Source organism: Lycorma delicatula, chromosome 6, assembly GCF_047948215.1.
Source record: "Lycorma delicatula isolate Av1 chromosome 6, ASM4794821v1, whole genome shotgun sequence".
Taxonomy (NCBI): domain Eukaryota; kingdom Metazoa; phylum Arthropoda; class Insecta; order Hemiptera; family Fulgoridae; genus Lycorma; species Lycorma delicatula.
Window position 1 is genome coordinate 6,817,302 of NC_134460.1, and position 26,829 is coordinate 6,844,130.

The 26,829-nt window shown below is 31.8% G+C and overlaps 1 protein-coding gene across 1 annotated transcript in view; it reads right to left on the reverse strand.

The window, feature by feature from the left end:
* The window catches only part of LOC142326263 (uncharacterized), a 40,555-nt gene extending 16,064 nt beyond the window's left edge, over nt 1-24,491 (reverse strand). The window contains exons 1-3 of the mRNA XM_075368594.1: nt 24,287-24,491; nt 7,824-7,970; nt 5,398-5,621 (exon numbers count right to left, since the gene is read on the reverse strand). The gene's annotated coding sequence lies outside the window, so the exon portion shown is untranslated. The remainder of the gene's footprint in view (nt 1-5,397; nt 5,622-7,823; nt 7,971-24,286) is intronic.
* Nucleotides 24,492-26,829: the final 2,338 nt, after the last annotated feature.

The window sequence follows — 26,829 nt, forward strand, 5'->3', positions numbered from 1 at the left end:
AGTGTTTTTGAGAATAAACAAATAGTTTCTGCAGAGGAAAACATTAGAATAAATTTTTGACAGCCTACTAGGAACAGGGAAACAACTAAAGAAGAAGATAGATTATAAATGAATATTTTTCAAATTACATCGAAATTGTTCTTCCAGAGGATCTTTTGCAGCTAATTACACAATTCCTTCTAAAGAAGGGTCACCGATGATGGACTGCTTTTAATGATGCTTATGTTAAAGTGATTAGTAAACATTTTTAGTTTGTACTCAAGTAGTATATTCAACTTACATTGTAGATCCCTAACAATTTGTTTTACATAGTCTAAAATTGCCCTACTTGCCTAATATGTTATTTAAGTCCATTGACTGGTTCTATGCAGCTCTACAAGATTCACTATCTAGTGTCAATTGTTTCATTTTAGTAAACAGCTTACATTGTAGATCCCTAACAATTTGTTTTACATAGTCTAAAATTGCCCTACTTGCCTAATATGTTATTTAAGTCCATTGACTGGTTCTATGCAGCTATACAAGATTCCCTATCTAGTGTCAATTGTTTCATTTTAGTAAACAGCTTACATTGTAGATCCCTAACAATTTGTTTTACATAGTCTAAAAGTGCCCTACTTGCCTAATATCATTATTTTAGTCCTTTGACTGGTTCTATGCAGCTCTACAAGATTCAGCATTATCCAACTCCTAACTTTATCTAATTCCCTATGAAAATAAAAATGAAGTCAAATTATTAAATTTTCTTTTAATAAAATAAAGTAAAAAAATTTTTATGAATGAAAGATTTTACTAAAGCCACTGTTACTGTAATTGTAGTCAACAAAACAATATTTCAGAGGTGAAAATGATTTATAGAAAAATAAAATACATAAAGGTGCTCAAGAGAAATCAAAATTAGCAGAAAGGCAATAAATAAAAAGTGAATATGAATAAACATGGAGATTTGTTTTAACACAAAAGAATGATTTTGTTACGGTCGAGTAACTTACACAGTTTCATAGAAATTATACCATAAAAAAAGTGCTTTTTGTGCAATTTAAAGTAAATTTCATTGAATATCCTACATTTGCACAAATATCTTCTTCTTTTTTTTTTTTTTTTGTCTTCAGTCATTTGACTGGTTTGATGCAGCTCTCCAAGATTCCCTATCTAGTGCTAGTCGTTTCATTTCAGTATACCCTCTACATCCTAGATCCCCAACAATTTGTTTTACATACTCCAAACGTGGCCTGCCTACACAATTTTTCCCTTCTTCCTGTCCTTTCAATATTAAAGCGACTATTCCAGGATGCCTTAGTATGTGGCCTATAAGTCTGTCTCTTCTTTTAACTATATTTTTCCAAACGCTTCTTTCTTCATCTATTTGACGCAATACCTCTTTATTTGTCACTTTATCCACCCATCTGATTTTTAACATTCTCCTATAGCACCACATTTCAAAAGCTTCTAATCTTTTCTTCTCAGATACTCCGATTGTCCAAGTTTCACTTCCATATAAAGCGACACTCCAAACATACACTTTCAAAAATCTTTTCCTGAGATTAGAATTAATTTTTGATGTAAACAAATTATATTTCTTACTGAAGGCTCGTTTAGCTTGTGCTATTCGGCATTTTATATCGCTCCTGCTTCGTCCATCTTTAGTAATTTTACTTCCCAAATAACAAAATTCTTCTACCTCCATAATCTTTTCTCCTCCTATTTTCACATTCAGTGGTCCATCTTTGTTATTTCTACTACATTTCATTACTTTTGTTTTGTTCTTGTTTATTTTCACGCGATAGTTCTTGCGTAGGACTTCATCTATGCCGTTCATTGTTTCTTCTAAATCCTTTTTACTCTCTGCTAGAATTACTATATCATCAGCAAATCGTAGCATCTTTATCTTTTCACCTTGTACTGTTACTCCGAATCTAAATTGTTCTTTAACATCATTAACTGCTAGTTCCATGTAAAGATTAAAAAGTAACGGAGATAGGGAACATCCTTGTCGGACTCCCTTTCTTATTAGGGCTTCTTTCTTATGTTCTTCAATTGTTATTGTTGCTGTTTGGTTCCTGTACATGTTAGCAATTGTTCTTCTATCTCTGTATTTGAACCCTAATTTTTTTAAAATGCTGAACATTTTATTCCAATCTACGTTATCGAAAGCCTTTTCTAGGTCTATAAACGCCAAGTATGTTGGTTTGTTTTTCTTTAATCTTCCTTCTACTATTAATCTGAGGCCTAAAATTGCTTCCCTTGTCCCTATACTTTTCCTGAAACCAAATTGGTCTTCTCCTAACACTTCTTCCACTCTCCTCTCAATTCTTCTGTATAAAATTCTAGTTAAGATTTTTGATGCATGACTAGTTAAACTAATTGTTCTATATTCTTCACATTTATCTGCCCCTGCTTTCTTTGGTATCATAACTATAACACTTTTTTTGAAGTCTGACGGAAATTCCCCTTTTTCATAAATATTACACACCAGTTTGTATAATCTATCAATCGCTTCCTCACCTGCACTGCGCAGTAATTCTACAGGTATTCCGTCTATTCCAGGAGCCTTTCTGCCATTTAAATCTTTTAATGCTCTCTTAAATTCAGATCTCAGTATTGTTTCTCCCATTTCATCCTCCTCAACTTCCTTTCCTTCCTCTATAAAACCATTTTCTAATTCATTTCCTCTGTATAACTCTTCAATATATTCCACCCATCTATCGACTTTACCTTTCGTATTATGTATTGGTGTACCATCTTTGTTTAACACATTATTAGATTTTAATTTATGTACCCCAAAATTTTCCTTAACTTTCCTTTAACTTGTATGCTCCGTCTATTTTACCAATGTTCATTTCTCTTTCCACTTCTGAACACTTTTCTTTAATCCACTCTTCTTTCGCCAGTTTGCACTTCCTATTTATAGCATTTCTTAATTGCCGATAGTTCCTTTTACTTTCTTCATCATTAGCATTCTTATATTTTCTACGTTCATCCATCAGCTGCAATATATCGTCTGAAACCCAAGGTTTTCTACCGGTTCTCTTTATTCCGCCTAAGTTTGCTTCTGCTGATTTAAGAATTTCCTTTTTAACATTCTCCCATTCTTCTTCTACATTTTCTATTTACTCAGACCTCTTGCGATGTCCTCCTCAAAAATCTTCTTTACCTCCTCTTCCTCAAGCTTCTCTAAATTCCACCGATTCATCTGACAACTTTTCTTCAGGTTTTTAAACCCCAATCTACATTTCATTATCACCAAATTATGGTCGCTATCAATGTGTGCTCCAGGGTAAGTTTTGCAGTCGAGTTGATTTCTAAATCTTTGCTTAACCATGATATAATCTATCTGATACCTTGCAGTATCGCCTGGCTTTTTCCAAGTGTATATTCTTCTATTATGATTTTTAAATTGGGTGTTGGCAATTACTAAATTATACTTCGTGCAAAACTCTATAAGTCGGTCCCCTCTTTCATTACTTCTGCCCAGCCCGTATTCACCCACTATATTTCCTTCCTTGCCTTTTCCAATGCTTGCATTCCAATCTCCAACTATTATTAAATTTTCATCTCCTTTTACGTGTTTAATTGCTTCATCAATATCTTCGTATAGACACTCTACCTCATCATCATCATGGGCGCTTGTAGGCATATAAACGTTAACAATCGTTGTCAGTTTAGGTTTTGATTTTATCCTTATTACAATATCTTCTTTAAATAGTAAATTTCCCAGTTTGAATTGAAGACACACACTGGATTCCATTCCATTTTTCCCATATTATCAAATTCATATCCCATCACTAACGTAATTAATATTAGGATATTACTTGTAATTAAATAAATAAATACATATAAGAAAAATATATATTAGGTGTATCTCTCTAACTATGGCACATTACTTTGGTAAGTCGGGAAGAATTTGTGTGACAATAAGAAGCAGACAGGAAGTAGTACTCTCTAATATGCAAATCTGTGGGTAAGCCGCACTAGGAAATGCTTAAGAGGATAAGCAACTATACATTACCGATCATACCAACACACACAAAAATAATATCATGCCAGACAGACTGTACAAAAGTTCTTTCTTGGAATATATTTACCTAAAAAATTGTGCATATTAAAATTCAACTAAAATTTTCTTTAAAGAAGTTTCCTTTGGCAGAAATACAGGTGGCACAAAAATCACTTGACACTTATTTATAAAAGTACTGAATTTATTTCATTTTATTTATTATAGACAATTATACTTTATGTTCAAAATATTTTCAATCTTCATTAATACATTTTTGCAATCTTTTGGGATTACTGTTACACATTGTATGACAAAGTTCTCTAAACACTGTCCAAATCATTGAATGCGTCGTAAATGTAATCTTTCAGTTCGTCAACAGTACGAGACTTTCTAGAATAAGTAGCTATTATTACAGTAAACAAGAACATAACGCTGACCGCAATCTGATTTTACAAATGCTGCTAAATTATGAAATTGAGGTTGTTTCTATTCACAATTACACAAAACAAAATGCATTGATGAAGTAATAGAATAATTTAAAAGATTTTTAGCTTGGAGTACACTCACAGGACAAAAAATAAAAATACTTAATTTCATCAATGATACTGTTCTAGCTGACTGGTTCTGGAAATGATTTAAATATTAATAAGAATAGGTTCAATGTCAGGGATTCATTGTCAGGGAGAAATTCAATCTGAAAAAAATAATAAAAATTTGATGATGAGGAAAATAATGAGATAAACTCAAAAAAAAAAATTAACAATATTCATTTAGAGCATGGCAACAAAATACTTATCAGTAGTATATACAAAAATACATGAAAAATATTAACAACTAAGAATAAAGGTTCTTGTAATCTGGCGATAATGATAATCTTCAGAAATATGTGTTTTTGATAGCATTATCTACAGAGGTTTTAAAAAGAATCCATGAGAAAAAATTTAGAATACAGTTGAACATTAAAGCATACTGATTATATTAATTTGGTTATAGAAACCATAAAGGAAGACAAAAATTAGAGGTAAAAAAAAGTGAACTGCAATGGAAGATTACCAAGGATGAAATACGTACTTCTATATTCTTCAATAAACCTACAACTGCAATAAACCAACATATCTAACTAACAGATATAAATCATGTAACAGTTTCAGAAACTAACTGAATTGGAATGGAAATGAATTAGCTGAAGGTATATAAGCCAATCTACATAATAACATCTGTAAATAGAATTTAGGAACTGTATGTGCAACACCAAACTTAATGGTAGTGGATAAGACTTACACTTAATATTTGCATAATCTCATAAGTCATGTTATCATTAACAAAAAAATAATAACAATAGTAACAACAATTAGGAAAAAACACTACAATTAAAAGAATACATAAAAAAATTTACTTACAAAGCAAACTCTCCACAAATCCAAGCAGCAGCATAAAGTACATCAGCCATTTTTGATCCTGGTTGTGTAAGTATGTGTGCATCCTCTAACAACTGAGCCATTTTTTGTACAGCAAATCCTCTTATAGCCGTACACGCACTGCAACAACTAACATTTGAGCAGCTACTAATGGGCCATGTTGTGTACCTTCCATTCTAGTTAAATCTACCAGTACACTTACGTACCTGTTAAAAAAAATTAAACAAGTAAATACCATAACAATACCGATATGAATTAAAAAATGATATTGAATCGTTCCACAAAAACAATCTTAAATATAAGATCCTAAATGCCAATAGCAAGTATGGAAACTATAATCAGGTAATTTAATGTCAGCAATCTACTGGAACCAGTTTATTAAATGAACAATATAGGAAACACGATGCTTAAGAGTAGACTTACTAGTTTTGAGGCTACAATTAGCAAAAAAAATGTTGCAGTCTTGACACAATACTGTTAAAACGAAGTATATTGCAAAGTTTCCCTTGTATTCTAATTAATCAGAGCAATACTGTACCGGTAACTAGCCTACTAGTTTTCAGAACATAAGCCTCAATAATAGTTTTTTTAATGCCAGACTTTTAATAATGGTTTCATCTTAATTTTTCTTTACAAAAGTGCATTTGAAAAATAACTATCCATGCATCTATATAAATATATATACTGAGGCAATTTTTTTCCTTGTACTGCGATTAATGTTTTTTGTAGTTTGGTTATACTGCGTTGTGTGCAATTTGCTTCTGTGAGCCAGTCAGGCCGATGACCTTGAAATGAGAATGTTTGTCATGTTCTTCGTTATTCATTGTGTGAACACACAATGAATGAAGGTGGACGAACGTCCACCTTTAAATGACTGAAACCGTTTTTTTTCTGTTTTATAACAATGAATATTTCTTGTTAACTACATCTTCTGTGAGAACAGTAGACCAGTATTCTGTTTGAATTCCAGGTACACCAGTTCCTAATCAATATAGTATAAGGGTATTAATCGAGAAATTTAGGAAGACAGGAGAAGTAAAGGAATATAAGTAAATCAGTAGAATTACAGTACTCAATGAAGAAAAACTGTAAGACATATCAGCTAGTATGTGACATAGTCCCAACAAGTCCATGTGAAAGTCGCTCTAACAGAAAAACTGCAAGTTACAACTGCACACAACACATAAGGCAGTTCATAAGAAGCTCAGTCTCATCTCATATAAAGTGAAACCGGTTCAAATTTATCAACTTCAGACTGTGGAAAATGAACTCAATTCTGTGAATGGTTTAAACTGTTCCTACAGACAATTCTAACGATGTTTTGGATTATGTTTTCTACACTGAAGAGGCATGGTTTTATTTATCATGATATACGTACACAGAGAACTCGTATTTATGGTCTGCCAACAACCCACAACCATACATGAAAGTCCTCTACGTGATCAGAAGATTGAGGTGTAGATAGCAATATCCATGAGAAGAATAGTCATTACAATATTTTTCTAGAAACAATAATTCAGCTCGTTATTGTGAAACAGTTCACCAGATAACAGGAAGGTAAGCAAGGATGAAATTTATAAAGTTTAGATTCAACATGTTGGCACAGCTACACGTACAGCCAGGCAATCCATTAAGTTGCTGAAGTAGGTTTTTGGAGATTGAATCATTTCTAAGGGCTTGTGGCCACTACATTCTACGGACTTAAGCATGCTGGATTTTTATTTCTGGGGTTATAAGTATACAGTTATAAGTATTTCAGATATATACAGTAATGTTTGTCAAGGAAAACCTCCACACCTTCTTGGAACTTCAACCTGCTATTCGTGATTTCACCAAGAACAATCCACTAAACAAAACCGTGACAGTCTTTGACAACAAGAAGAAATGAGTGCAGATATATCTGGCTGTTCATAAAAATTATTTCCAGGTGCATTAGTGTATGACGGGTGTATAGTTACTTTTTGAACACAATGTATATCAGTCAAATAGAGCAGGTTAATTATTAATATCTAACTAGCACCTTCAAACAATAAATTTTCAGGTATTCCAGTTGGAACACATAATTCTCAGAAAATAATTGGATTACAAATTAATTTTTAAACATCTTTAGAGCTCAATAACATAAACAAACCATAAAGAATTAGAACAGCAGATTATTCAAATGAAAATGCCACAAATCAAATTTGTTTTAGCATAATTACATTATAATAATAATAAATGTTCAGTTTTCAATAACAGACACATGGAACACAATTAAAATGTCTACAGAGTTACTTACAGATAAAAAATTAAATATCATCAAACCACCATTTAGTTACTGCTATTATTGTACAAACTAGTAAAAATCATTATGTAAGACAGTTAATTAAAATAATAAAAATTAAACTACCATAAATAAACATACCTACCATTCAAAATTAGTAATGTATTGGTAATTGTTTTGTGAGCAGATGTCAATTATTTTAGAAAGTAATTCATCTCTATACGTTGTACCTTTAGCTTTATCCATATGTACCATTAACTTTTTAACTATTTCCATTAGTTTTCTTTGAGACCTAAAACAAAAATTTTTAATTAATAACTCCCAAGTTTTTATTTTTAATTTCATTTGAGTACAAGTTATCCATAATGTTTGTCTAGAAGAAAACAAAATTAGATTTACATCGTATCAAAAATATTGCTTCGCATCAGAATATTATAAATTCTTTTCTATTTTTGCAACAAACATTCTGAAAACAGCAAGGATCAAAGACAGATTCATCGATCAAATATAAACATAAAACTACAAGGCTTAAGAAGCTGGAGAAGAAAGATCTTATTAACACAAAAAGTAACTGATAAAAACACACTTTCCGCTTAACTTGTCATGATTATTAAATATTTATTATGCCTACATATATTCTCATAAAAGTATACTGTCATCTCTTGGACCTCCCTCAAAAAGTCAGAATGAGTTTTTAAGATAGAAATGGGCTGTCAGACCATTATCTTGGACTGGCACCTGTACTTATGAATTATATAGACCGATATTTAGAAAATTAAATATGTTACTTTATCCTTGTTAAAAAGAATGTTCAATTATTCTTAAAAAAAAAAGAAGAACAATAACAACCGCCTTTAGCAAACCAGACAAAAAACTGTTTTCATGTAACTCAACACAAAATTTCAGCATAAGAGAAATGGCTTTATTATATTTCTGTTACCATTTTTAATAGATTACCAAACCGTTTGAAAAATTTCCAACCTATTTATTTGGAATGCAAATAAAAGATTTTCTTTCACACAAAAAGTATTACTCTGTCGATAAACTTTTAAATAGTACTATTTAAAAATAAAAGCATGATGATCTATCCTCACCCCATTCAATGTGTACATAATATGTGATCAAAATAATTTTCAATAGCATATTCTGAATTTTGAAGTTTTTTTTTAATATTTAGTAACTTCTAGTATTTAATTAAAAATTTCATGTATTTTTATTAAAATATTAATAGACTTTAATCATTTTTTTCTACATTTATAATTTATCTTTAATGATGTGATCCATATATTATTATGTAACAATCAGATAACATTTTACTTATTTACCCCACACAGTAACAACATCTCATCTTACTCATTGACTCACTATTGCATAAATTAAATAAAAATAATAAAACAAAAATACATCACAAAAACAAAGACTGGAGAAAATAGCACGCTTTCATATACCATTCAGAACGTAAAGGGAAACAATAAGTTAAATATTAAACACAATCACCAATTAAATATAACATCTCTGAAAATAGAACTGCTCTGACAGCACATTTTACTGAAACAAGATCCAGCTTCAGAGGTGTAATGAATATTAAAAGTCCTCCTTGGAATATAACAATCATCATTTGAGAACTGTCTCGTAGATGCATAACATGAATCTACCGACGTTAACAAGAACCTTCACATTAACTACAAAAAGACCACACTAAAACGTGCTTTAACTAATATATAAATATACAAAAGCACACCATACAACTAAACGAGCGCAGATCCAACACACTTTCTGACCGATTTCTAAAGTGTATCTGGCTAACACAAAAGAAAATTCCTACCGATAACATCAACTGAAGCTTGCAAACAGCAGTGTCAGACATTAAAAATGCCACTATAGCATTTTCTTAATTAAGCTATGACATAACTTAATGTTATGATTTAAGTTTTAAAACTGAAAATGTTACGATAAAAGTTTCAAAACTTAATTTAATAAGGTCTGTTTGATTTGCCATCAAAAATGTCAATAGATATTAATTACCACCGATCATGGAAAAACAATCAATATGTTGCAATTAATGTAAAAAAAAAAAAAAACTGTAATAAGCAAAATAAATTTCAATAATAAAAAAAGAAAGAAATGAGAAATTTTCTACCAACCAACAGAGAATACAATAATTCTATAACCGAGACACAATTCATTCTAAATTATGCTGATTATAAAAATTATAACAAGAGAATCTGTATAAAAGGGCAGTTACGGTGACTTATGAAGTCTGTTCAGAAAATAACTGAACATTTTCAATTACACGCCAAGGAATATATTTAGTGATGAGCAGTTGGCACCATTGTGTTCCGTATAATCTCCTCTATAACCATATGTTCTTGAAATGCTGATATCTCGTTTAGTTTTCATGTTATTATTATTATTTGAGTGGATCGTGTTTAAGTGCTAGTAGTGATTTTTGTAATGTGTGATTTTCGAGAGCAACGACATAACGTAAAGTTTTGCGTGAAATCGGGGAAAACTTTCACATGACATTTCAACTTTTGAAACAGCTTACAGAGATGATGCTCTGGGTCGTACGTGATTTTACAAATGGTTTTCACGATTTAAAAGTGGTCGTCAGTCAGCTGAAGATGACCCTCGACCAGGAAGCCCTTCTACTTCAATTGATGACACCCGTGTTTAGAAAATCAATGATCTGGTATGTGCAAATCACCGATCGATTGTTAAAGAAGCAGAAGAGGTTAGCATCTCAATTGGATCATGCCGTGATGTTTTGACTGAAAAATTGAAGTTTACCCTTAGGTAAACTACTGATGTCAGTTCAACGTAGCAACCGCACCAAGGAACTTACACACGGTCCGACAATGCGGCTCTTGCCGCTTGTGAGTGGCCAATTTTCCTCTTGACCTGTAAGTTCCAGGGTGGCCCGGTCTCTGCCCCCCCCCCCCCCCAACAAGAGCAGGGCAATCAAACATCAGGTGTTCATTTGACTCGACCTCCACGCAGACACATAACTCATCAGCTGCCAGACGCAACCGAAACAGATATTGGTTTAAATTAACATGGTTGGTGAGGACCCGGGCACCCGTTGCCCTTAAAAACACGCTCCAGGCAAATCATCCCCCCAGATCCTGTATAAACTTATACAACGATCTTCCCTTAGTCGTAGTGTGCCATTCCAGCTGCCATGCTTCCATCACGAGGCTCGCAGCTTCTTCCACAGGCGGGAGACGGGTTTAAATGAACAAAATTTAGATCCGGTGCATTGTGATCACCGTTCCGCTCCGGTACTGGCCCGGCTTGAAACCGCATCCAAGTACTTCGGCTCCCGACCTCTTCGCAATCTCCACATAGCTGCCCGAACTTTCACCACAAAATCGACTAGAAGATCCTTTCCCAAATGGTGGTACCCTGGTAGGAGATTGTTTTAAAAACACCAGTGCATACAATTAAGGCTCTGCGCTGGGCATTCCTTTAATTCTGACAAGTGCTCTCTCTATTCATATCCAGCCTATGCGCCCAAACTGGCGCCGCGTATGAGGTCATGCTTTCGAAGACTCGCTGTTATAGCTAGGGATCCAGCAGAAGCTCACACTTGTATTACATTAAATCATCGTAGAAATAACAGACTGAATCTCACAGGGAACATATAGTCGAAAGTACAAGTTACTAATTGTCTGAAAGGAACTCGTGGAATCTGAACAGAAAAGTATGTGACGATATGTTTGTAATTATATTTAAGCCTTATTAATAGCATACAGCTCTGCAAAAAAACACTGACGATGCTGGTAAGGCCAAACATGTATGTTCTATGTCAATAGATATGCTTTTGTAGTTTGAAAACTACAAAGCACATCCAACAGAATTACAGTGTTTAGAGCCATCTGTATAAACTATAGCATCCGGATTCATATTATTTAAAATAATATAAAATTCTTGTTGTAAGATAATCTGATTCGCATAACTATTTATGTTACTGACAAAAACTAAAACAGTAATTTATAAAAAAAAGGAGAGAGTGAGTGAGCTGCCAAAGAGAATAATATTGAGATCTGTAGATAATTATATGTCTATAGAAACCTAGGCGCTAAGCTCTGATGCCTAGCATGGCACTAGTCTGGGGTGTTCCTCATCTTGATTACGATGTGGGATGGAGAACACCATGTCAAAGGGGTTGGATAATTTGGTTGCACTTTAATTTAAGCTACATGGGAGCACATCATTAAGCCTGTCTATACAAAAGAGTTGGCTTACTACTGTTCACTAAAATGCATGCAACAGTGCTTGAACCGAACACACCAGTAACAAGATGGGCAAATGAATGATGGACTGCAGTGAGCATTCTCGTTTGAGCGGTGGCTCGTGCAGACAAATATGACCACAGCTTGGTAGAATCGTAACATTCATACATGATCAGCCATCCAACAAGTATTAGACAGAAGTCTCAGCTGTCTAGCAATTTTACATATTTTACCTTCAGCTCCTTTAAATGTGACAATTTGTTTCAAAACAAAATCTTAAAATTCTAATCTGGGTGCATGGTTCAAATGGTTCACCACATAAAAACAGATGAGGTCAACATCTTCCCTCAACCGAGAAAAGCAGATGAATTTTGTTTTCTCTGGCAAAACAGGCAATGTTTTAATAGATCCCTTCACAAAGATCATGGTTGTTTGCTGTGTTAATTGGTGTATTGAATTTTATATGATAGCGATTGATTGAAGTCGTTTTCAGTAAACCAGTCTTAGTAGCAGAAGTAACCATTCTCCTTGCCTGTGCTCAATGTTGCAATAGCAGATGTGTGGGACTTTACTTAGTCTAAAAGACCCTTTACCATTTTGGTTACTTTTTTGTACAATAGGAGTTTTAATATTTAGAATAGAAGTGTACCTCGTCAAAGTGTATCTTTAATGCAGTAGATACCTTCATGAATAAATGTGAAAGTAGTAAACAATCAATGAGTAACTTTGATCAAGGGGCTAACTTTGATTTAGAACATAGTAAATTAGATGTAATTAGAAGGTTGGAGTGTATAAAGTGCATATATAAAGATTAACAACCGTAGCCCTTAATAGAGGCATCAGAAAATCCATGTAATTTAATAGAATGAATTTTACTGTTATTAAACTTTGGATCTATTTATCTTAAATGACTCGATTAGATGTAATTGATTATACAGTGAAAGCCACTGTATTAATGGTTTGGGTAATATTTTGTCCCAGTCAATTGTGAGTTGACATAATGATTGCATAAACTGGTTATATGAAAATATAATAGGGCCAATGAGTCGTAGAGGATCACAGACACCTGCTATGATGGAAAGAATATCACTTTTAGTATAAATTTTAAAACTGTTAGAATGAGCGATTTGGAAATTTAGTGTATATGACTTGTTGTTCCATACAGTACATATGTTGTGATCTTGATTAGATGGTATGGATGAATTATGTTTAGACATAGAAGTACTGCAGTTGTTAGAATACCATCTGTGAAGTGAAAACCCATACTGTTGTAATAATTTGGAGATATCATTCTTTAACTGAATAACTTCATTTAGGTTATCTGAACCTAGAGGTCCACAAGTTACGGTTTGTAGTGCGTAATGCTTTATCTCTTGTTTTGGAGAATTATGCCAGAGAAGCCGTTGCAAATTAGAATCACTGGATTTAACTAGTACCTGTCGATACATCTTTTTTATGTCTGAGGTAATGAAATAATTATGAATCTGAATCTTAAAATAGAAAATAAATTTTGTTGGACAACAGGTCCACCTGATAGATTATCGTTAAAATCTAAAATAGAGTATCGTTTATCTCTAAAATCACTAGAGATAAACCGCTAGTGATTTTAGAGAACCATCAAAGACCACACAAAGTTTGGTTGTTAAGACTAGTAGATTTAAATACCGGATGATGGGGTAAATAACATACATTTGATTTGTCGATTAACATGTTATCAGAGTTAAGTAATAACATATGACCCAAGTCATAATAGTCATGCTTAAGATTGAGATCATTGTTTACCCTTCTTTCCAACGATAAAAATTGTTTCTTTCCACTTATGAATTACCTAACCTTATATTGTTGGGTTTACACGGTAATGTCACTACAAATCTACCTTGATTGTTTCAAGTAGAATTGAATTGAAAAGCTTTTTTCACAAATATAACTTTCATTAAATGGAATATCAGTATTAAATTCCTCAATTTTCCTAAGTTCCTAAGTACAGTAGAAAGGTTTGTAGAATCCTTTCTAGAAAAAATAAAAGATGTAATAGTATTATTGCTCTTAAGAGTTAATAGGAAAACAACCACTAAGAATATATTCCCATTTTTTTTCTTGGAAAACAGGATATTTAAAGTTTCAAATAAATTTTGTAGGTAAAATAAAATTTAAGTAAAATTGTGCTTCAATAAGGATGTAAATTTTATTTGTTATATTAAATTTAGGAACTGCAAGAAACACATTATGAAGCAAATTAAAATGCAATATATCAAAGGTATATGTGTCGGTAGGCTATCTGTTATTTCTGTTAAAATAGCACGTTGCAATTGGAATGAAAAATTCATATATAAGGAATGCAGTGTCAATTCAAGACAATATTCAGAATGAGAAAGCATGTTATTCATTCCTAACATAGGAATATTTCCATAAATGGAAGTTCTAAGCTTCATATGAATGAAGTAAGTACAAAGATTTGCTTGACTGCCAGAATCTAGTAAATTCGACATGTATGAGTATTACCATGTACATCATTGGTAATACATAATACAGTAGATAAAATTAATTATGTTTTTATTTGATCGCAATTTAAATGAAGTATGATTATTGTCAGTCTTTTAATTTAGAATTAATATTATCTATATGAATAAGTGTGTTATGTTTATGAGAAAAAATCTCACATACATGTTTAGAAAATAATATTCGTCAAATGAAAGACGAACTGAACTAAACATTTGAAACTTTACCAAACAATTATGATGTTCCAGAAATTCCTTCAGTTCTTCAATAAGAAAGCTTAAAAATTTCTTACTACAATGTAAATAATGATTAGAATTACAAATTAGACATTGTTTATAATTAAATTTTGAATAACTAAAATTATTTTCCTTGAATTTCTTATTAGCATTTATATTAAAACATTTGTATAGGATTTAGTTCCATTGTTGTATCTCGTTGGTCCCTTGGAAATATGTCTTGAAATGTCTTGCTGGTTTGACTTATTTGCATTAATATTTTCAACCATCTGTCTTCTAAAATTCAAGGAATTCTATGCAATCTTTGAGAATGGGAAATTGTTTTGAGTTGAAAGTTTCTCCTTCCGTAATCTGGAAGTATTGTAATCTAACTTTGATGTTAACAATTTAACAATAAATACATACGTATCGATTGGATTATTCATCGGTTCAAGGGCACTGACATATGAAGATACTTCAATGATGAATTTGGATAAATTCTCCAATGATTCTCACTTAATAGAATTTAGTAGTAAAATACAATCTACATTATGGGATGCAATTAAATATTTATTGTCAAAATGGCCTTTTTAATAGATCTATTGGCAATTGCATAATTTTCATTCGTAATTGGTAAAATTACATCCTTTAAGGAGGGATGTAAATAATCAAGTTTTTGTAGGTTACTTAAATGATTTCTATTACATACTAAATGACTAAATAAACCTTAATAATGTTGCCAGTCAAGAAAATTACCTCTGAAAGATGGTAAATTAATCAGTTGTAGTTGCGTTTGCTTAGTTGCTGTAACTACATTAATTTCTTGATCGATGGTCGATTGCTTAAAATTATCTATTACAAATTGCAATTTACATTCAAAACTGTATAAATTGTCTTCAACCTGTACACAATCTGCACAAATCATCTTCAATTTCAAGTTGCATTTGAATGGCATCATATTTGCCTTGCAACTCTTGAAGATTTCTTAATTTAATTTCTAAAAGATGAATATCAATATCAAGTTGAGAAACATTATATTTTTCTAAAAAGTACAGATTCTTGTTATAAAGGATTTAATTGATCTTCTCTGTCTAATTAATTGTTTTCTGTTCATTATAAATTAACAGTCTTAATTAACAATGATAAATATAATAAGAATTAAATAAAATTACATGTTGATAATGAAAAAGTTAAGTTGTAGGCTGCTTTCATTGGATAATAGGCAACCGTAAAACTCCTTTTATTGAGCCATAAATTGATATGTTAAAAGATTTGTAAGACATAACCCGGTTGGTCTTTAACTGAAGAATGCCACAATAAATTAAGTCTTCACATATCCAGCCTGGATGACCAAAAAAAAGTGTTCGAATATGTGTCTTATTGAACTTAAATAATAAGTGCATTTATAATATCTTTTTAAGAACTGATTTATTTACATCTTTAAAAAACTTATTTGTTTTACATCTTTAAACCCAATGTAATACTTAAAAATAGTATTTATAAAGGAAAAATATATATTATAACAGCTGTTGAACTCAACTTAATTAAAATATTTCTATGGCTTACATAAATAAGAAGAAAAGAGTTACGTACTTTGGTTAACATAAATAAGGAGGAAATGAGATTGAACAAAATTCATTATTTTTCAATACACAATCTACTTGAAGTAATGTACAAACCTGAAACAGCCACAAAACATTTTTTTTCTAGTTTGTGATAGCAGAAGATATCTGATATATGCTTTAATAGCTACATCATCTCATTGAAAATAACGTAAAATAGTATTGCTCTACAAGTAATTATTGCAGAACGTAACGTCATCATATTTATTAGCATTTGGGATTCAACACTTCAACCCATTTCTTAATTCACCTGTCTGGTGATTGAACAATATTCCGCTTGGACAACTGCCACGGGAATAGTTTATAATGGTCTATTTAATGATATATTTTGCAGCATTGCCTTGTAGATTTAAACTAGCATAATGGAAGAATAATAATGTAAAAGAAAATTAACAATATGTGAACAAAAAAATATGCTTCAAGCAGCGAGAATTACTGTACTTAGGGTTAGTTTCCAAACCCAAGGCGACTACTGAATGCGATTTAAATGTCATCTGCTTTATCAGATGCACATGTTAAACAAATACGTAGTACATAGATGTACATGTTTAAAAAAATACATGATTTAACCAAATTATGAAAAACAAAATGAACATTTAAAGTAAATAAGCTTTTGTGCTGACGTGTGCAAGGTTAGAAGCATCAAGTACGCACAGACCTTCAGAGAAGCACATTAATTCTTCTGGATAGAAATAAACCTATGTCATTGTTAAACACCGCACTTTTAATTAAAGAGTAACCTCAAGTTACTCAAGGCACATTTAGTGACAACAAAATGGATAAAATACAAAGGTAGTGGAGGTTAAATATTTTAAAATTTGTAGTTTAGGATAAATAGAAATCTCAAGGAAGTGAGATAGAGTTTATGTAAACATTTTTTTCATAAAGTAAATAACTGATAATCTCTGGAAGCTTAGTCGCTGATCTTTCTTTTTGTCATTTAATTTATGGAAAAAAAAATCACAGAAATTTAAAAACGTTAAAAGATTTTAGGCCTGCAGTTACATCAATAAGTAAGTGTTGTCGACGTCAGTACATACATCAAATATGAGCTATATAATTTAAAATTTTGTACAGACATAAACAACCAAATTATTACTTAATAAATTTCAAAAAGTAATTATTTTGGTGACATCAAGTTTATAAAAAATAAATTAGTTATCTCCTCAATCTCAGTCAAAACGCATAGCGATAGAATCATTGTAATAAGGATAAAATCAAAACCTAAACCGACAACGATTGTTAACGTTTATATGCCTACAAGCGCCCATGATGATGATGAGGTAGAGTGTGTATACGAAGAGATTGATGAAGCAATTAAACACGTAAAAGGAGATGAAAATTTAATAATAGTTGGAGATTGGAATGCAAGCATTGGAAAAGGCAAGGAAGGAAATGTAGTGGGTGAATACGGGCTGGGCAAAAGGAATGAAAGAGGGGACCGACTTATAGAGTTTTGCACGAAGTATAATTTAGTAATTGCCAACACCCAATTTAAAAATCATAATAGAAGAATATACACTTGGAAAAAGCCAGGCGATACTGCAAGGTATCAGATAGATTATATCATGGTTAAGCAAAGATTTAGAAATCAACTCGTTGACTGCAAAACTTACCCTGGAGCAGACATTGATAGCGACCATAATTTGGTGATAATGAAATGTAGATTGGGGTTTAAAAACCTGAAGAAAAGGTGTCAGATGAATCGGTGGAATTTAGAGAAGCTTGAGGAAGAGGAGGTAAAAAAGATTTTTGAGGAGGACATCGCAAGAGGTCTGAGTAAAAAAGATAAGGTAGAAAATGTAGAAGAAGAATGGGAGAATGTTAAAAAGGAAATTCTTAAATCAGCAGAAGCAAACTTAGGCGGAATAATGAGAACTGGTAGAAAACCTTGGGTTTCAGACGATATATTGCAGCTGATGGATGAATGTAGAAAATATAAGAATGCTAATGATGAAGAAAGTAAAAGGAACTATCGGCAATTAAGAAATGCTATAAACAGGAAGTGCAAACTGGCGAAAGAAGAGTGGATTAAAGAAAAGTGTTCAGAAGTGGAAAGAGAAATGAACATTGGTAAAATAGACGGAGCATACAGGAAAGTTAAGGAAAAGTTTGGGGTACATAAATTAAAATCTAATAATGTGTTAAACAAAGATGGTACACCAATATATAATACGAAAGGTAAAGTCGATAGATGGGTGGAATATATTGAAGAGTTATACGGAGGAAATGAATTAGAAAATGGTGTTATAGAGGAAGAAGAGGAAGTCGAGGAGGATGAAATGGGAGAAACAATACTGAGATCTGAATTTAAGAGAGCATTAAAAGATTTAAATGGCAGAAAGGCTCCTGGAATAGACGGAATACCTGTAGAATTACTGCGCAGTGCAGGTGAGGAAGCGATTGATAGATTATACAAACTGGCGTGTAATATTTATGAAAAAGGGGAATTTCTGTCAGACTTCAAAAAAAGTGTTATAGTTATGATACCAAAGAAAGCAGGGGCAGATAAATGTGAAGAATATAGAACAATTAGTTTAACTAGTCATGCATCAAAAATCTTAACTAGAATTTTATACAGAAAAATTGAGAGGAGAGTGGAAGAAGTGTTAGGAGAAGACCAATTTGGTTTCAGGAAAAGTATAGGGACAAGGGAAGCAATTTTAGGCCTCAGATTAATAGTAGAAGGAAGATTAAAGAAAAACAAACCAACATACTTGGCGTTTATAGACCTAGAAAAGGCTTTCGATAACGTAGATTGGAATAAAATGTTCAGCATTTTAAAAAAATTAGGGTTCAAATACAGAGATAGAAGAACAATTGCTAACATGTACAGGAACCAAACAGCAACAATAACAATTGAAGAACATAAGAAAGAAGCCCTAATAAGAAAGGGAGTCCGACAAGGATGTTCCCTGTCTCCGTTACTTTTTAATCTTTACATGGAACTAGCAGTTAATGATGTTAGAACAATTTAGATTCGGAGTAACAGTACAAGGTGAAAAGATAAAGATGCTACGATTTGCTGATGATATAGTTATTCTAGCAGAGAGTAAAAAGGAATTAGAAGAAACAATGAACGGCATAGATGAAGTCCTACGCAAGAACTATCGCATGAAAATAAACAAGAACAAAACAAAAGTAATGAAATGTAGTAGAAATAACAAAGATGGACCACTGAATGTGAAAATAGGAGGAGAAAAGATTATGGAGGTAGAAGAATTTTGTTATTTGGGAAGTAAAATTACTAAAGATGGACGAAGCAGGAGCGATATAAAATGCCGAATAGCACAAGCTAAACGAGCCTTCAGTAAGAAATATAATTTGTTTACATCAAAAATTAATTTAAATCTCAGGAAAAGATTTTTGAAAGTGTATGTTTGGAGTGTCGCTTTATATGGAAGTGAAACTTGGACAATCGGAGTATCTGAGAAGAAAAGATTAGAAGCTTTTGAAATGTGGTGCTATAGGAGAATGTTAAAAATCAGATGGGTGGATAAAGTGACAAATGAAGAGGTATTGCGGCAAATAGATGAAGAAAGAAGCGTTTGGAAAAATATAGTTAAAAGAAGAGACAGACTATAGGCCACATACTAAGGCATCCTGGAATAGCCGCTTTAATATTGGAAGGACAGGTAGAAGGGAAAAATTGTGTAGGCAGGCCACGTTTGGAGTATGTAAAACAAATTGTTGGGGATGTAGGATGTAGAGGGTATACTGAAATCAAACGACTAGCACTAGATAGGGAATCTTGGAGAGCTGCATCAAACCAGTCAAATGACTGAAGACTCAATCTCTAGTAACTACCGCGAAAAGCAGTTGCGTCGATTGTAACAAGATTTATTTCAATCGAATAACGCATTAATACTAAAAACATTGTGTGCGAACAAGCACTAATAAAAATGTTTAATGGAAAGTGACAGAAACACTTAGTTTACTTTTCATTTATAGATAAATAATCAACCGATTACAATTTTTATATTTCTGATATAAGAATAAAATCCCGTAGGAAAAGTTAAAAAACAGCAATTGAAAGAGAGAAAATAAATCTGTATAAGACAAATTTATATATCTATCTGATTTCACACTTAACAAAAAAATATTTAAACCGATTATAGACAAGTATATTTACTTCAGTTACATGTAAAAGAATAATTAAAACCTTAACATGGTGATGTTTATTATTAGCACGTATTTTTCATTTATAGTCGCATCAACAATTAAAGTCATTAGCAACTCATCAATATCTGTGTAAATATATAGGTAAACGTTGATTTTTATCAGACTCAGGCCGACCATTCCTGAGACGCGTGGTTAATTGACACCCAACTACCAAAGAACAAGATATCCATGATCTAGTATTCAAATCCGGAATAAAAGCAACTAACTATTCTTAACTAACTAACTTTATTAGATTTGAACCTTAGAACTCTCGACTTGGAAATTGGTTTTTACCACGAGTTTTACCACTAGACCAACCGGTGGGTTTTATTAACACATGACCACAATCTTACGAGTAGTATTCAAATATTTCTTCAAAACATACACACAGTTACTGTTGCCAACCTAATCTTTTGAAGATCAAACTCTACTGCACTAAAAACAGCCGCTTTTAATTTTTATATTCATAACATTTTTCTGTTACGTTTTCTTTTTAATAATAAAATTTGATCTTTATTTTTGTTTTTCACTGATTTAATGACTTAAATTTTCTCAAAATTAAATTCTCTACACATTTTGATAATTTCATTTACGCATTTAATAGTGATTTAACAAAGCTACTGTATGTCAAACCTTAAAAATATCTGAATGACCTCATTTCACTGAGGATACTGAAATCCAGGCAAAATTTTCCACTAACCGTAACTTGATAACAAAGCATTTTCTGACCCTTAAGTTTCTATGAAGTTTTTTCCTTATTTCAAGCCCTAGGATCAGTTCCCAAATTACTTCACTTTCCTCCTAAATCAATCTGTCTTCAATCAAAAAGTCTTTTCCAATCATCGTGCACAATCAGATTTAGATTCGTAAAAATGATTTTTTGTGGCCTTTTAGTTACAATTTAACATACATGTATTAAATGTATGTTTAACATGTTTGTATTAAATTAAACATACATGTGTCATAGGCTGTATAATGTGTCATAGACTGTAATTATACAGCCTGACACTCTCCGTAACATAAGGATTCCAAAGCATGGTCACACATCTAAATTGGTTGGGTTGTTGAGCTGCTAAGGTGAAACAAAGATACATACATGCATACATACACCCTAAAAACATTAAACTCCTTTTTGGGCAGTCGTGTAAAAATAGATATGATATTAATTATTTAAATACAAACTCGTGAATGTTAAGGTAAATACAGTACATTAAATATAAAAAATTGGTTGTTTACAATTAGGAAGCCACTATAAATTTTTTTTTTTAATTCAACAGAGTAATACGGTTTTTAAATATATTACATTATGTATAAATGTTTTTAAATATATATGACTTCCCTTTGTACATCCCCCAAAATAAAAAATTAAAATACAGAAAATGGTGAGATAAATTATTAAAAAAATTCAAAAATTTCTAACATCCTTCTGTTCAGGATCTAAGAAACAGCAAAAAGTTTTATTCAGTTCCATGGACTACAAACACACACGATAAACATGCAAAATGAATTTCAAGTTTAATATTTCAGCTAATTCCTTCATTATCGGTATTCCTTTTTTCAACTTTTTGAAAGATTACAAGATTTTTAATATAAATAATGTCTTAATGGTGGTTCACTTTTCTTTAGTCTAATTTTTTTAACTTTGCCGTTTGTATTTATTTATAACATTATATATACATATGTATAAAAAAATATACTTTTTTGTTGTTGCAATTAAGTTATTTTTTTTTAAAATAAGTATTACATTATTTATTAAATCATATTGGAAAAAAAGAATCAATTCCAAAATTACTATATTGTAAAATTGATTTTTCTGGCTTATATTCAAAGCATGGAAAAGTTTCTACAGTAATGTGTTTTATGTATGTAGAAATTTATAATATCTGTACATATTCTTCATTATTTCAATTACCTGCTAAGGTGCTCTAACAGATTGGTTTGGCCTAGGAGAGGGAGTAAGGTAACATTATTTACATATGTTCAAAAACGTTCTACATGATTATGAAGGAATGAGTGTAGAAGCAAGGAGAATGATTTCACGGTTCATAAATGATTTTTTCTTTTTAGGAGAGAAAGCACAATATATGTGGCAAATGACATGATAATATACTAGAATATTTAATGAAAATTAATGTTAGGAAAATTAAAATAATTAGAATAGAAGACGATAAATCAATGACTCGCTGCTCAAAAGAAGGAAGAATTGGGCAAGTAGAAACACCAGTCATATTTAAAACAGTGCAGAGAATAGGATAAGTGAAAATGAGCCAAAAATTAGAACAGCAATGGCTGAGGAAGTATTTAATAGAAAAAAAATTGTTATTAGATAGCAAAGAAGAGTTAAACTTGAAAAAGCAGTCTTGTTAAGCGGTATATTTGGAAGGTACTTCTGTTTAGATATAAAACATTGTCACATTTATAAAACAGTGAAAAGTGCTGGAGGCATTTAAAATGTGGATGTGAAGAAGATTGGAGAAGGAGATATTAAGACAGAGTGAAAAATGAAGATGTAATGAGCTGAGTTAACAAGAACATATGTTACATAATAAAATGTTACACATAACAAGCACATAATATCAAGAATAGAAGTTACATAGACTACGCCAAGAATGTAAAGCGCTCTAACAGATTCGTTTGGCCTAGGAGAAGGAGTAAGGTATCATTATTTACATACGTTCAAAAAGATTCATGAATAATAGGACCTAACATGAACCATCAGGAATAATAGGGCATATTTAGCATTTATCGGGAACGATCAAGGGGAAACTGTATATTATTAACTCATTAATTCAGAATAAAAAACCAACTGGCGCAAAACATAATGAGAAAAAAGTACAATCGCAAGTGATGCTAGAAGGTGCAAAAGAGAAAGGCTGGAAACAAGCAAAGATTATAGACAACCTAAAAGGAAATGGGAAATATTAAGGTAATAAAATTTTAACTGGGAATAGAGAAGAATAGGCAGACATGGTCCTAATTAAGCAATTGGAAAATCGTTTAAACAACAAAAAAAACTAATTTAGAAAAGTAAATTAGTCTTCTAAAATATTTTTACAATTAGTGAATTGATAAAATTCAAAATTAAGAGATTTTAATGAAATTTCAAGAAACAAGCTAACAGATATATTTCTGTAAACAGTAAATCACAATTCTTGTTTAAATTGATTTATAACATCATTCATGGAATTACAAATGTCTTATATTTTCATTATTTTCTTTTTCCTTAAAGTAATATTATTACAGTATAGTCTAAAGAAACTAGAATGGATTAAAAAAAAACTCTTTTCATTGCAATTAAGGGATAAAGGTTACAAAAAATGGTTTTGACATTGTAAAAAATGGATGAAATGTGGACATTTGAAAGTTGGATCATATTTCTAAAATTTCCTAACCAATCAACCTAAGTTGAGAAAACTATTTTGATAGTTTCAAAATAAACATGTTTATTATAAACAAAGAATAGATTCTAAACTTTAGAATAAACAAGTTGACCATACAGGTTGATCACAGATAACTTAAGAATAATTTAATTAAGATAGAATGGTAAATTACGACAACAGATATTTTATTAGAAGTTGATTGAGCCTAGAACATATTCTGCCTGGTGATGATATACAGCATATTTACGAATACAATAATGTAAACTTAAACCCTTATAATACCAACGTCCGGTTTTACGGAAAGAGAATTCTGTTTAAAAACTGCCAACGTCGTAAGTCTGGAAAATCCTTCATAAACTAATTAATATCGTTACAACTGCCTTAGAGCATATTTATGTAATGTAAACTTAATGTTATAAGTATTTTGGTAGACTTCTTATAAATATATATCAGGAATGGATAGATTATCTTATATAAATATACATATCAAACTTACCACCAAACTCGTTAACACAGATAAAAAGTAATAGAAAAATTCGACTTTCGCGAGATCTCGTATCATCAATAGGTACATAATTCTACATTTAATACAACAAATCCAACAAGAAATAAAAGCTTAAAAAACATAAACACTCCGACACCACAAACCTCGTAAACACAGCGCCATTGTAACTAATTGTACCGGAACACAAGAACGTTCATAAACATTTGCCAACTGCTACAATCCACTATATCTTCAATTAAAACATCATCTTCAACAACGATCTGTTGATTAATTATTTCACACTTTTGTTTAAATTTATAAATATAATATTTTTCAAGCATACTCATTTTTTACTGTTGTAAAAAATTTCAAATTTTTTAAAATTATTTTTATAATCAGTAATACTTACGCTTACATTGCAACAAATTAGCGGCTACGCTATTATAGACACCTCTTTCCGTTTCTCTAAGCATTTTAATCTTCCATAAATGTTTTTTTTTTTTTAAAGAAAGAAATAACTGGTGTAAGGAAAAAATCACATATACTCATAAACACAGCACTTACAAGTAAATATATAGGCAACTCAAAATTGCACAGCAATACTTCAGAAGCTTATTTGGAACATTAATATAAGAAATAATATTCTTTTTCTCCTTATAAATCTATTAATAATCGTTACTTATAATTTATTTTTCTCCTTATAAATGGATTATATTAATTGTGTAACTATTTCTTAATCTCATTAGCGGAAATGATTATGCATGCCTGCTGTTAAAGATGACTACAAAATTCTGAGATTGATTCCCCAAGACATCATATAAAATTTGTAATTTAATTCACCTTGCTTAGATTTAAATCCAGTAGCATTGTTGTAAATTAAATTTATTTTGTTCAATAAAAATAGATTTCTTAAATTTTTTGTGTTTGATTTCATTACCACCACCACTGTCTGATCTGAAGATTCTTTCCTGCGATATGCAACTTGCTTTGTACAACATCCAGATATGTCACAAATTGATCAGCATAAATGACAGCAATAATATAATAATAATTATAATAATGCCCTGAGGTAGATAATCCTTACAACCAGAACGTACCATCTATGTTCCACGTCCAGGGTGGTAACAGCTATACGTAAGTTCAATACATACAGGTAGCAATGGGATTCCAAGTATTTTTCTTGAAAATATAATCATTCTTTTGACTTCCATCTTCAGGTCACTATATGAACTGGAATTTTGATCACACTAAAACACTATATGATCAGCAGGCTACCTGCAGATCATGAACAATGGAAATGGACTTAAACCACCTTTAGAGCTGGGGGATGTGATGGCCGGGGTCAATGTGATAGTAGGTGTAAAAGAGACCCTTCTGTTGTACACATGCCCCCTGCAATGGTAAGCATGTAGTAAGGTGCCCATGTGTGTCAATGCATGGGAGCCCTGAAAACTTTGGTGAGTAGAGGACTGGAGTCAGTGTAGAGACTGCGCATCCTCTCTCTACCAGGACATATTCTTGTTCCACCAGAGTACCAGGACAGATCTCCAGGGTCAGTAGCTCTGGAATGGGGGTTATACCCTGGCAGCTAGCTTGCTATGGAGGGGATCAAAATTTCATGCAAGTTGAACTATTTATCGTGGCAGAGGGTTTATGTAAACATCCTCGTTTGGAACCAGCCGTGTGACGACAAGTGAAATTGCAGAAGAGTTTTTGAGGAGGAAGAATTCATAGTAGTCTGAAGGATCTGCAGAGAACTGCTATCAAGAACTGTTCATCCAGATCTAAATATCTGGTGATTATAAATGAAGGTGGAAATTATGTAACGGTAATAACTAATTTCTAATTGCTCGTGAAATAACTATTGCACTGGAGGGCCGGTAAAGGAAATACAAAAAATTTTCAACAGTCTTTACATCCAGATGACCAACGATATCCAGTTGCAGATTCTTTGAATAAAGAAAATAGAAGAGTTTGCTGTACGTGTAGATCCTCACAGCACTCTTAATACCTCAAAGGAGTTGTGGTTTGTCAAGATCTATTCAACCTATTCTGAGCAAGAAATTTTGTAGGAGTTGTCACCTCAGGGAATAATATAGTGCTGAAGGTTGAACATGGGAAGGAATGATGAAGTTCTAACTTCTGCCTCTCATGTAATCACTTTTAATAAACCAACCTTGCTGGAGAAAGTGCATGCTGGTATATGCTGTCTGGATATGTGTGCATTGCATTCTTGTTGCAACCCATGTAATGCTTCAGATGCAAACAATTTGGCTACACTGTGGTTTGATATGAGAGACTAAAAATATGCATGTATGATGAAGAGACCCATAAGGGGAATGATGTAAGAAATCTCCTGTCTGCATCTACTGCAAAGGAAAGCATTCGTGCCAGTCAAGAAACTGTCCTGTTTACAAATATGAAGTAGCTGCTCAAGAAGTTAAAACCATAGAGGTCGGCTATTTTGAAGCTAAAAAAATTGTAAACAGCCAAAAATGTAGAGCAACAACAACGCTGAACAACATATGCAACAACATATGCTGAAACAGCAGCTA